The 13336-nt window shown below is 43.6% G+C and overlaps 2 protein-coding genes across 14 annotated transcripts in view; one reads left to right on the top strand and one right to left on the bottom strand.

The window, feature by feature from the left end:
• Positions 1–9037, bottom strand: part of GJB7 (gap junction protein beta 7) — a 35661-nt gene extending 26624 nt beyond the window's left edge. For 3 of the 6 annotated variants that reach the window (XM_066994558.1, XM_066994566.1, XM_066994568.1), the window contains exon 1: positions 8508–9037. The gene's annotated coding sequence lies outside the window, so the exon portion shown is untranslated. Of the gene's footprint in view, positions 1–4878; positions 5001–5162; positions 5886–8507 lie in introns of those variants that run through there. The other 3 variants (XM_066994557.1, XM_066994556.1, XM_066994567.1) reach the window with 3 other exon arrangements.
• CFAP206 (cilia and flagella associated protein 206) overlaps positions 6942–13336 on the top strand; it is a 30854-nt gene continuing 24459 nt past the window's right edge. For 4 of the 8 annotated variants that reach the window (XM_048079814.2, XM_066994547.1, XM_066994548.1 and 1 more), the window contains exon 1: positions 6942–8483. The gene's annotated coding sequence lies outside the window, so the exon portion shown is untranslated. The remainder of the gene's footprint in view (positions 8484–13336) is intronic. The other 4 variants (XM_066994549.1, XM_066994550.1, XM_066994545.1 and 1 more) reach the window with 3 other exon arrangements.

The following is a 13336-nucleotide window of genomic DNA, read 5'->3' as shown; positions in this document are numbered from 1 at the left end:
GGCTTTCTGGAGCATCTTGCAGACTGAGGGTGGGTGCTGCCTAGGAGCTATGGGACTCCTCAGGATGTAGGGAAGAGCATCTCAGGATTGTGCAAGGCTTACCATGGCATGCCTAGGGGAAGAAACAAGAGATCAAGTTGTTCTGGAGAATAAAAGGAGTGGGAAAATAGAGAGAGAAGGGGAAGAATGAGGCTGATCACATGTAAACAGGGGTTGGTCATGCCTGGCCAAACCCTGCACCTGATGAGTGCAGCCTGCCCTGTCTTCTCATTAAATTCCTTTTCTGACTTTCCCTGTGTGCATGTGTGTGTACGGAGGTCTTCTTGGACCTCTGATCACAGGGGCTGTGTGCCAGCAACTGGAGAGACTGGAGTGCATATTGTGTGGGTACGTATGTCAGTGCGTAATCACTAGCAAATATCAAGACAGACTAGCCAAAAAACAGGATGAGAGGCACAGGCGCCAGGTGACCAAGTGGCTGCGAGCCTGGGCCAGATACTGAAGAGGAACAGAGGGTCTGAAAGTTGGCTACTGAGGAACCAGGAGATGGAAGCCAGTGATGAAGAAACCATGAGAGGTCTGAGGTTTGGCTGCTGGTAAGGTTGTAAGCCTGGTCCAGCTACCAGACGTGCTGGTTGCATGCATATGTCTGTGCACGAGGCAGCGTGAGAGGCAACGCTGCGTCTTGCCTGTCAGATGATGAAGTGCTTCAACTCCCCTTGTACAAACAGTTCGAGTCCTAATACAGCAGCAGTAGATTTTTTTTTTTGTTCTTTTCTACTGGGAAGAGTATCATATAATCATCACATACCTAAATAATGCCTTGCTCTTAGTGTTTGTTTCAGGGAGAAAAAAAAATTAAAAAAAAATAATTAAGAAGTTACCCTGTCTTATAGGGTTAGCCCACTTCTGTCTGGGATGCAGTGGTACGTGAACTGACTGATACAGACCACGGCTGTCTACACCATGGCTCAGAGCACCCTGTGGTGGCCATTAGTCCTGGGAGCCTCAGCCATCCAGACCGGACCAAGGCCCTGGGGGTGAACTTACTCACAGGTGTATGTGCAGCATATAACAGCCTGTTGGGCAGTGGTGTTGCTTCTCATTATCTTTTGGGAAATGAAAAAAATCATGTTTTTTTTTACTGCTTCTAAACGTTTAGGTGAAATTGTGGTGGCTCTCCTTAGAAGCAACATGTCCTCTTAAGCCTGCATTGTGTGGAGATGAAAAGAGCCACGGCTTGGCATGAGTGCATAGCTTTGCAGTATAAATGGACAGACAGGGTAGCTGGCAGAAGGATCAGCGTTGGACCTGGAGAACCATTTTTAATTAACAGTATTTGATATTTCATTGAAATATTTTAGAAAATGAAGTATCTAACTAAGCCTGGTTTAGGAGATTTTTTCCCTTCTAGTTGTATTCACTGAACAATATCTATCATGGGTGACTGGTAAACTGGAACAAAAAAGTCTCTTTTTCATACTCTATAGGTTTCTGCATGTCAGATACTTACCTAATGAAATCTGTGAGTACGCAAGCTGTTGGTAAGTAGTAAAAACTGGGAGTTCAGACACACAGGCAAGCCTTTTACTGTGTGAAGCAGAGACAGCATATGTTCATTGGCCTGATTTTCTTGCTGCTTGAGAAGGACTAGTGACTGAAAAATCACACTACCCACTTTACTTACACTCTGAATCAGAGAGAGCATGAATACATGTTTTTTGACTGTCTGAATGATGCAAATAAAGAAGCTTTCAGATAACATCTGGACACTGGGGTACTGGTGATGGCACATATTGACGGCCAAGTGCATGAGACAAAATCTAGAATGGGGAGCTGTAAGGCTGCAATGAATAATACAGAAAGCAGGGTATCTCTATTAGTCATCCAAGCGATGTCTAAAATTGCCAGAAAGTCCCATCGTTTCTGTGTCTCGGGAACAGTGAAACTTTCTGTCTATGGCAGTGCTCTGAAAGACTGAAATGTGGGCTGTCTAATTACTGCAGCTGAGCAGCTGAACTAGCAGGGAGCTGTAGAGTATGGCTGATAAGCAGCTAATTATTAAACTGGAGACATCTTGCTCATTAGTCCCTCAAAGGTCTGCAGAAGAGATCTGTGCTGTCTTAGAAGGAGGATATGCAGACTGTGAAATCTCCGAATGCTTCGCAGGGAGAAATTAAGTGTGCAGTGAACCAATGATGTGGGCAGTGTTTGCAGTGTGAGCGCACGCTCTCCGTGCACGCCAGGCAATTAAAGGCTGCCGAGCCTCCCAGGCGACAGACCACGGAACGAATGCACCCAGCCTGTGCATACATGCACGGTACACACACACACATAAAAGGGTAACTGTGATTTAAGTTACTGGAGTGATTTCCTTTGTTGTTTTGTTAGCAACAGGTCAGTGTTAGGTTTGCTGCTAGTTAAAATACAGGCTGAGTAAAGGAACCTGAGTGACTAAGCACAAAATGCATCAAGTGACTGTGGGAGATGCAGATGCTGGAAGAACTGGCATTAATGCTAGCCAGTAGGGACATTATATGAGTGCTTTGGGGGTATTTAGAACAGGATTTGGGCTGTGGAAGTGACAACAGTGACCAAAGGACAACTGCTAGAAGGAGAAACGGGCCAACAACGCTGACGGAAACAGCCTGGAGAGTGAGGAAACCTGTGCCTCCTCCAGCGCAGACTGTGGGACTAGCAGTTAACGCATCACCTGAGCTTTCTTTGGGCCAATGAGAAAACCAAGAGTCAAATAAACAGCTTGACTAACAAAGAGAGAACTAGAGAACTAATTCCATGTAGAAGTGTAAATAAAACTGCTGTACCCCAACTGTGACATGGCCTGCCCAAATCTAGTCTCTTTTTCTAGTTGATCAGCAGCTATTTGTCTTGATCTTTGTTAAACCAGTCTCTAGCACTTTGTTTTGGCTTCTTATGAGAGCACAGCTGCCTTGTGCTTATTACTGGAAGGATTCTTGCCTTTGTTTCATGTACCTGGACTCTTTTAATGCACAGCTACACTTTTCTGTTAGGCTTGTCCTAAAACTTCAACATCTTGAATGACTAGAGAAAAATCCTACACACCAAGGTGCCTGAACACCATGGTTTTCCATTATTTTCCTTGTAAGAGCACATTCTCCCTTCCTCTAATAAACTTTTCAAAAGGCACAAGCATGTTCAGTTTGCTAATTTGAAAACTCAGCATGCTATAAATGGAGTGTTGCTGGCCAAAGCTGAGCTCCACTCCTCTCTGTCTTCTCTCACACTTTCCCAGGAACTGACTGCTGGTGCCAGATTAGTTGCATGGCTCTGGGTACCACTGCTGTTAGCCTCTAAAGGTGTAGTCCCTTCCTTGTGCTAGCTATGGCATCCCACAGTGGTTCTTGATTTTGCTGTGTTTTTTTTTGTTTGTTTGTTTGGTTGGTTGTTTTTTTTCTTTTGTTTTCCTTACCTGTCAAGTATTGCAAATAGTCTAACTCTGAGGCTAGCATCTGAGCTACTTTGACTCTGTGTTGAAGGTGTTAACCCTCTCTTAACTTTGTTATGTTTCTTGTTATCCCCCTTTAGTATGAGGTTTATAATACTGATTTACACCTAGTTCTGATTTTCAATGTGGATTTAAAAGTCAGTGACCTGGACCCTCAACCTGAAACATCACCTAGAAAAATCTTATAATGTCATTATGTCTGAAGGACTCTGATAACGAGACTCTTAGCTGTTCCACTGAGCACCTGATGCCCTTCTGTGACATTCCTCTAAGATACTAGGTCTGTCTGTCTGAAAAAAAAATGCTTATTTCTGAGCCAACCAACTAGACAGTTCCGTCTCACCCATAAAACATGTCTGCTGCTCTCCTTCTCCTAGCTGAAGAACCTCACCTTTTGGTAGCTTTCTAGATGTTACATCTCATTTCTCAGTTACGAAGGACATTTCTAACAGCAATAATGATCTCTACTGGAATGTATCCTTTCCTATATTTTGAGGAAAATTACTACATATATTGTCGTATTATAAAGACCTTCTTTTATATAGGAAGGAAAATCGGAGACATTTGAAATAGAAGTCATTGTAATAAGAGGAGTTGAATTCTTTGAAAGGTAACCTGGCTAGAGCATCTAATTGCATTAAACCTTTAGAGCTGACTGCCTCAAAGTATTGTTCCTCAGGACACCTATTGTCTTATGTTCCCCGCCTGAGCTGATAAATGATCTGCACAAGCTGTTGTTTACACACATAGCTTTAAATAGCCTTGGAAAGTGTTTCTTGAACGTTCCTCTAAGGTCTAACATTTCTGACTGCCAGATACTTGTTCTTCCTGACTTACGACTTTCCCTGGCCTGGCTGCAAGGACAGAGGAATTAAGATGCTAGCACTTGATAACTCAGGTAAGCTAGCTAGAAGGTCTCCTTAACCATCTCGTCTAGATTCAAAGCTTAGCTCAGTGGTATTCAGCAGGTACTTCTAATACACAAAGAGAATGGGTGTGAAGCCAATTTTGCTTTAAGTCAAAGTTGCCCATGAAATGCAATGCACAAGAAAAAAGTCCTGTGTATTTTTTGTGTTTGAGGAAGAGGAAGGTACAACACTGAAAAGGTACTGCAAAGATAAATCATAATGCTTCTTTGAGTCCTTTCACTAGCTTATTTGTTAGTGGAACCAAACCATAACACAGAAGTTTTTGTGTAACTGTACTCTCAAAGCCAATGTTTTCTCAATTCTTGTTTAGCTAGATTAAAAAAAAAGGAGCACTTCTGCTTTTGGGCTTTGCCTCACGATATGTTTAAGGCACTCTATGGCTGAAGTAGCTTTGAAGTCCTTACAATAACACAGATGGGGTGCAAGATAATGTGTTAGAAATGAATAATCTACACTGCTCACCTGGTACTTCAGCAGAGAAAGTGTGAAAAATCCATAGCAGAAACTTGTGGAGGTTCTCACCAGGCTACAGTAGGAGTTGTTGTGGTTGAACGTGCACACAAGTTATCTGAAGATGGGCAGTCCTAGAAGAAGGAAAGTGTAGCTTATGGCACTTACAAAGAGTACCTTTATGAAGAGTTGCTAGCAAACACAAGAGGAGAGCGTCAGAAAATCTCTGAGGCCTGCAAACTTGCTGATCCACAAGAGGCAGGGTGCACATGTTCTGGGTACGTCAGGCCTCTGACCTGGGCTTGAAACACTCCCAGCACTGGCAAAGCTGGCATCTCAACGCTGGCTTGGGTCGGCACTGAAATTCAGGTGTCAATGTTCTTCAGGGTACTGCAGGGCTACAAGGGAGCATTAAAGGTACGATCACTGCGGGGTAAGTCTTAGTACAGACTCTCCCCACTTGTACAAAATGGGGTTTCTTCATTAAAACTGGAAAATAACTCTGGTCTTGGAGCTACATGTATGAAACATTTCTCCCCTTCACTTTCAGAACTAGATGATAAAAGTACTCTCTCCCTGCTAAACAGACATTAGCATTATCTTCAAGTAAGGCTAAATTTTCACTGAACAAAGCACCCCATGGTAAAACTGTATTAAATCATTGTTCTCCCCATCCTCTTCTTTTATTTTGGCCCAGCTGTTTGCTGTGGTGCAGTGAACTGAATCAGGGACCCGATTCCTCTTTAGAAGGGGGAGCTGAGAGTTTAGACAACACAGATTTATGTAACATCGTTTGTAATGAAACAGGACCTTTGCTCTTGATTGAACAGAGAACAAGATAAATGCTCACTGGCATGTTTTATGCATTATCGTCAGTCATGTGCAGAATGTAGAAGAGCTGGATGCTGCTGTAATGTTTGTGTTAATCTCTTCCTAAACTCTTTCATCTCTGGGATTGACTCTGTTTTGTTTTGTTTGTTTGTTTTACAAAACTTGTTTCTCCACTAGAAACTATGTCACACCAGTGAACACTCAAGAGTAATAGCATGGATGAGGCTAGATTTAAATGAACTACTTTTAAAGGGCAACTCTTAAATTCCACAGCAGAAAATAAAACACGCTGTTAATGTGTTTGACTCCTGACTTTGATCTATAAATACATTTAACGCAAACGATGCGGTGTTATGCCAATAACGAGGAAGCAGAAAGTAAAGATGACAGACTCCATCACTGTGACGGGAAAGACGAGGCTGTTCAAGGAAACGAAAAATAGCTGCCTTTCCCATTCCTCAATGCATTTAATCACTATCAGAAAGCAGCTGCTAAACTATTACTCTATAACCCGCTTATATTAGTTAGCTATTTCATGTGGTGGCTGCTAAAATATAAACAATAATTTTTCTATAGATAATTGAGAGTGGAAATGGAGTAACAATCAAGAACGTAAATACATTTAATAATGGCCATCTCTTGGTTATTAAACTGATAGTGCTTTATCCACGACTTGCTTACCTCTCCTGGACAAAGACGCCTAAATGTTTTGGAAAACTATTTGTTGATGAGAAGAACCTAACTCTCACCATGAACTGGACTGAGAAACATGAGCTCTTTCCTCTGCGACACACCATGTTAGATGAAACTAATTGCTGTAGTCAAGAGCAGAAAATTCCCGTGCCTTCTCACAAACCATGTGAAAGAAACTGCGTTTCACAGCGTGGCTTGATGGAAAACGCTGCAGCGCTCAGTTCGGTTCAGTAGGCTGAGCTTTGCAAGTGAACGCTCAGAGTTAGTAATTTTACTGCCAAGGAAAAGGTCTTGTGCCTTTAATTCTGCTGCCAAAAGCGGCTGCGTTGGCAGGGTACTGGAGAGCTCCTGGCTGACTCTGCTGAAAACCCCGCACTGTTACAGAAACCACCAGCCACCCAGTCTGCCGCGAATGGGGCACGACCCGTAATGCACCGACATGATTATTGCTGGTCAATTAGCGACGCAACCCCGTCACTGAGACTTCGAGCCGTGTCTGCGCTGCACAAGCTGACACAAGCTCCTGCAGGCTTGCCAGTCCTGAACTGAGCCCCACGGAGACCGTCCTCTGCCGGGCTTTCACTGAGGACAATGAGGAGCTGGAGCCCTTTCACGGCATGACGTGGGACCACTGTGATCCCTCCAGCGGATTCCTGGAAAGCCGCCAAAAAGACAGCCAAACTTTCTTTTGTTCCATTCAGAAGGAAAATAACCTGGGATTCTCCACGCACACCAGCAGAAATCTTTCACTACATGCCCCCAGTCTTTGCAGCTTTAAATTCAAGGTTAAGATGCTGGAACGTACGCTGTTCAAAGATTCTCCTGAACAAAAACCTTCTAATGTATTAAAAGCCTGAAAGCCTTAGCTTCATCTGTTCCTGTGCTTGGTTCTGTCTAAGCAGCAGTATGCCGAGTGACTTGAAGTGGGGCTTGAAAGTCTGGAAGAGGAAGAGGACATTCATGTTGCTGAAAGACTGCTTGAAAGAACCGGGCTCGTTTGTAAGTGAGTAGTATGGGTTCAGCTCTACAAGCTGTTTCTGAAGTTCCTGCTGCTTGCCTTTTTTTTTTTTTTTTCCTTTGCTAAAATTGCTTCTCCTCTGCGAATACTAAAACTGCATTTTTTTCTCTAGTAAAAAATTGGCTTTAGAACACTGTAACCCTGAACATAAAATCAGTATACATCTTATTTTAATTGCCTTGCAGCCTTACATAGGAGAAAAAGATCTGTGCTTCTGCAGTTTACTGATCTGTTCTAGCCCACATACTGGCACAGGACGCGGAATGGAAAACCTGAGAGACGCATCCATGACCCCCACAGGGGGAATGGCAGCTGGTGTTAGGTGGTGACCTTCCTTGGATCTCAATATGCTCCTCTCAACCCTCTTTCCTCTTGGATGTCAAGTCTTTTGATAAAACCAATTTCTGGCATTAAGGCATGTCCAAGTTCAAAGATGCTGTGTGGATTTGTCACTGTGAGCAATACTGCACGTGCGACCACAAATCTCCTTCCAGAACTCCTAGTGCTTATGCTCTCGCAGCACCTTCTCGTGATTTATCCTTTTAAAAGCTGGAATTGTCCATCCTGTAAAAAGCCTTGCAGACGTGATACTAACCATAATGTGCTGGAAAAGCTGGATGTCAGCTGGTATCAGAGTGACTTTATACAGAGGCTAGAAAAACTCTTTGCCCTTCCCCTTTCCTTGCAAGCTATCTTAATGAATCTGATGTGTGTGGACCAGAGAAGTGGTGGATCTGTGGAGACTTTTAAAAGGACTGACAACAGTCTAAGAGCCACCTTCTTTAACGTACGCTGGAGGCAAGAACTTGAACAATACTTGGCAGTGGTTTCTTTCTCCTTCCTCCTGGAAGTGACCTTGTTGCAATGTCACTGTGTGCACACAGGATTCACACAGAGGGGAGAAAACACAAGTTTTTAAATCTATATTTCCATGGTTTTGACTGATCTACTGGAGTCAAGGGAAACCAGAACAACCACAGAGGAGAAGTGTGAAAGCTAGCAAACAAGGCTTTTGGAGGAATTACAATATGCATATACAGTCATCTCTTAGCGTATTTCACCCCCTCCCCAAGAGGTATGCATAACCAATTTCTCTTACCTGTTGTATTTTTCTCTTCTCAGCTCCAAAAGGTGGAATTGCTCACGCTGCTGCTGTCAGTACGGATAAGAGGAAAGCATCTTTTCTTGAGATGCAGGCCTCCTGCTAGACCCAGATCATTCATGGGATATGGAGAGAGCTTTTTCCTTCACGTGCTGGTCAGAAGCCCCTTCTGCAGCTCATTGCAAGGCTCCTCTGAGCTACCAGGATAGGAAATTTTTTACAAGCAGTGTAGTCCGATGACTGCCTCACCCCCTAGATAACCACAGATGTGGGTGCTAGGAATATCTGTCTTTATTAGAATTCAGGGGTGCAGTGCAGGAACAAAGCAAGAGGCTATTTCATGCCTGCCCTGAGTACAATAACATTCCAGTCTGGTATCGTGTAAATGTTTGATCTGCTGCTCATATTTTAAGGTGTGGCTTGAGCACGTTCTGCTTGACTGAGACGTAAACAGGTTTACTGCTAGATATGCCCATTGATATGTAGTGATTAACGCAAGGTTTTGGGCTCAGGCACTTCTACAAATCTGATGTAGAGGGGATACAGATCTTAGCAGGCTGTAAACTTCTACGCTTTCTTTTGGAATTTTGTATTTATTTACCTATTTAGTTGTCCATTATCTAGAACACTGGTAAGTAAAAGCAAGAGGCCAAGGAAATGTCCAGTGATCTTTCAGCAAAATATCCTTCCAGAGTTTCATAGGTACTTCTGAGATCACTTTCTACATTCACAGTTGTCCAAAAAGCTTAAAAATTAGCTACCTTTAATGCCAGTGAGGTCTTCCTTCAAAAACTTGGGGAGAAAGAGGATATTCTTCAGCATAGAGTGAAACAGGATGTTGTTTTGCAGAGCAGTAGAGCTTGCTGGAAGGGCGGAATCTCTTCTGAAGCAAATAATTGCATCAAGTGCAGCCACTAGTGTAGGAACTGGCATGAAAACCCTTCCTTTGCTCAAAGCGCCCATTTTTAGAAATATATAAGCTACTGTGTTGCCGGTGTAGGTCAGATCCTGAGTTCTGTCTCTGTGAAATACAATTGTGTCAATGTGTGTTGTCTTTCAAACCTCAGCCTGGAGGCTACTTAAATTTTTAATTTCGTCCTATCCTTAATTGAGCTTTGAAAAGAAGTTGTGAAACCCTAATCTTCACAGTTATATTTAAATTCTGAATTGTCTTCAGGCTATAGTTTCCAGTGAAGTGGCAGGTAAAATCTCTGGAAGTTCTCAACCTGGTGTGTGCAAGCTTAAAAACAATGAACGAAGATCAAATTAACACAAATGACTATATTCAAATGCTATAAAACAAAGGTTGCACCATCAGACTAAGTTGATAATAGGGAGCCTAAAGGAACTATACTCACTTAAGGATAGAGAAACTACATGCAATTGAGCCAGGAGCACTATTTCCAGATCACTGCTTAAACTTCAACTGTATGGTGACACACAAGTAGAGAGTAATAAATTACATGCAAAAAGATGAATCAAGCCTGAAGAGAGATAAGGCCTACAGAAAAATAAATTAAAAATACAGAAGAACAGCAAAACAATGACTTCTTTCTATGGAAGAATGCTACAAAGCTTGTTTTTTTTTTTTCATATTGGCAGCTATTAAGGATCAAAGAGAAGTCCAAGAGCAATCAAAAGGAACTTTGGGGCTTTGGGACAATTGGGTAAAGGATCAGGCACACAGATACTGTTTTCCTCTGTGCTTCCAGTAGCAGGGAACAAAATTGAAAGGAAGAGGCAGACCCAGCTGATCAATATGTCTTGGCCTTAGTGACCATGAAGTAGTCGATTTAAAAATCTTTGGTGATAGGAGGAAAACTGCCACCAAAACTGCAACCCTGGACACAGGTGGAGCAGACTTCAGGCTGCTCAGGGATCTAGTTGGTAAGGTCCCCTGGAAAACTGCTTTCAAAGACACTGGGGTCTGTCAGCGCCGGTTGCTTTTTAAGCACCACCTCTTAAACAGGACCAGGCAATTCCAAAATGTCAGAAGTCAGGCAGCTGGGGCAGAAAGTCAGCGTGGCTGAACAAGGATTTTCTTGTAGAGCTTAGGCAGAAAGAGTACAGCCACTGGAAGCATAGTCAGGCGACATGGTAGGACTGTTCACCATCATAGGGGGAAAACTCATGCGGCCAAAGCTCAGTTAGAGTTGAATCTGCCCAGTACTCTGTGGGACAACAAAAAAAGTGTTTTTTTAAATATGTTAACAGCAAAAGGAGGACCAGAGATAACATCAGTGCACTACTTGATGAGGTTTGTCACCACACCAATAGAGATGCAGACAAAGCAGAGATGCTTAATGCTTTCTTCGCTTCTGTCTTTAATACTGATGATGGGGACCACCCTGGTGGGACTCCTGGAGCCATGAGTTGGAGGACTGTGACTGTAGGAACAATAAACTCCCAGCCAACCCCAAGGTTGTGCGGGATTTGCTACTCCATCTGGATGCATATAGTCTCTGGGGCTTGATGGGATTCATCCCAGGGTACTCAGAGAGCTGGCTGATGTCATCGTGAGACATCTCTAAACTATTTTTCAATGGTCTTGGGAATCTAGAGAGGTCCCAGTCATTTGTACTGGGAGGTATTTTTACTTGGGAGGTATTGAAAAACACCTGAAGGACAATGCAGTCAATGGTCACAGCCAATATGGGTTCATGAGGGGAAAGTCCTGTTTAAGAAACTGAATTTCCTTTTATGACAAGGTCACCCACCTAGCTGACCAAGGGAAGCCAGCTGTAGTAATCATTTTGGATTTCAGCAAAGCTTTTGGTACTGTTTCTCATGTTATTCTTCTGGACAAAACGTCCAGCATACAGCTAGACAAGTACGTAATGTGATGGGTGAACAATTGGCTGATATGCTGGGCTCCAAGGGTTCTAGCAAATGGGGTAACATCAGGCTGGTGGCCAGTCACTAGTGGGATTCAGCTGGGCTCCTTTTTAGGGCCAGTTCTCTTCAATGTTTTCATAAATGATCTGTATGCAGGACTTGACAGTATACTAAGTTTATGGATGACTAAACTAGGAGAAGCTGTTGAATCCCTTGAGGAGTCAACTCCTCAAGAAGCCTTGCAGAGAGATCTTGACAGACTAGAGGGCTGGGCAATCACCATTCGTATGACATTTAGCAACAGCAAGTGCCAGATTCTGCTCCTTGGAAAAGGCAGCCCTGGCTATATGTACAGACTGGGGATAAGAGGCTGGAGAGCAGCCCCACAGAAAGGGATCTGGGGTTTCTGGTTGACGTCAAGTTGAATATGAAACAGCAGTGTGCCCTGGCGTTATCTGTACCCTGGGGTGCATCAGGCACAGCACTGTTAGCTGGTCAAGGGAAGGGATTGTCCTGCTCTGCCCTGCGCTGGTTTGGGCTTGCCTCGAGTACTGTGTGCAGATTTGGGCACCAAAGTATAAGAAGGACATAAAACTATTAGAGAGTGTCCAAAGGAGGGCTATGAAGATGGTGAAGGGTCTAGAGGGCAAGACGTATGAGGAGCAGCTGAGGTGCCTTGGTTTGCTCAGCCCCGAGCAGAGCAGGCCGAGGGGAGGCCTCATGGCGGCCTGCAGCTCCCTCACGAGGGGAGCGGAGGGGCAGGCGCTGAGCTCTGCTCTCTGGGGACAGCGACAGGACCCGAGGGGACGGCATGGAGCTGGGACAGGGGAGGGTCAGGCTGGGTGTGAGGGAAAGGTTCTGCACCCAGAGGGTGGTCGGGCACTGGGACAGGCTCCCCAGGGCAGTGGTCACAGCACTGAGTTGCCGGAGTTCAAGAAGCGTTTGGACAACGCTCTCAGACACAGGGTCTGATTGTTGGTGGTCCTGTGTGGAGCCAGGCGTTGGACTTGATGGTCCTTGTGCTTCCCTTCCAGCTTGGGATATTCTGTGGTTTTAGGATTTTGTGATTATTATACCCAGAGTTGGTTAGCTCAACTATATGCATGAACAAAATATCTTTTGTTTATATGATTGTGACTTTTTTCCCAGCTCTTGGTACTTTAAGGCAAACATAATTCTTCATGCCTAGCAGGTATGCAGTCTTATTCCATCTGCATTCTGTTTTTTTCTTTTTTATTTCTAATTTGTGAGTTAAAAGGTGGCTGTTTCTCTGTGGAGAGTAAAAAGACATTTGGATAACAACCTGCAGCTGTTAAAAAAAAAAAAAAGGAAAAAGATTATGTACTTCTGGGGGAAAAAAATAAAGGGACATAATTCCCTGCTGCTTCTTCCACACCATTGTGAAAAAGCCTTGCAGCTCTAGCATTAATAATTTTGTCTCAGCATTCATAGCTCTTCTGTATGTGGATGCTGAAAAGTACAACATCAAATCTCATACTGTCTGTTGGCACTAGCACTGGCTGAGTCTGTCTCAGAATCTGTTTCCTTTTGGGGCACATTATTAGGTAATGCTGTAATGACTCAGTATTGCTTCTAAAGATTTGCTAGCTTTGAAGGAAGAAAAATTATAGGGATTTAATCCATTCAGTCACTTGAAGCATCAATATTATTCATAACATTAGGATATTTCATGAATACCGAACAGGATAAGCTTTGCAGCCTCATTGAATTGCTGGAGAGCACAAGGCTAACGATGCTGAGGTCTGTCACCGCAGTGCTGAAGAGATGCTTTCAAGGTGTCCCTGCTCCTGCTGCTTCATCAAGTCTTCAGCATTAAGAGGAGACTGGTCACCTAAATTTTCTTGGAAACCAAAAGCCCCAAATACAGAGTGCCCCTCAGCTCACAACCACAACGTAGCTCATCTCTTCTGAACTAATGAATTCTCAGTGAAATGCCATCCTCGTGTTCATTAGTGTTGCAGATTACTTTG

Source organism: Anser cygnoides, chromosome 3, assembly GCF_040182565.1.
Source record: "Anser cygnoides isolate HZ-2024a breed goose chromosome 3, Taihu_goose_T2T_genome, whole genome shotgun sequence".
NCBI classification, from domain to species: domain Eukaryota; kingdom Metazoa; phylum Chordata; class Aves; order Anseriformes; family Anatidae; genus Anser; species Anser cygnoides.
Note: the sequence above shows the minus strand (reverse complement) of the source record. Positions and strands in the feature narration are given on the sequence as shown.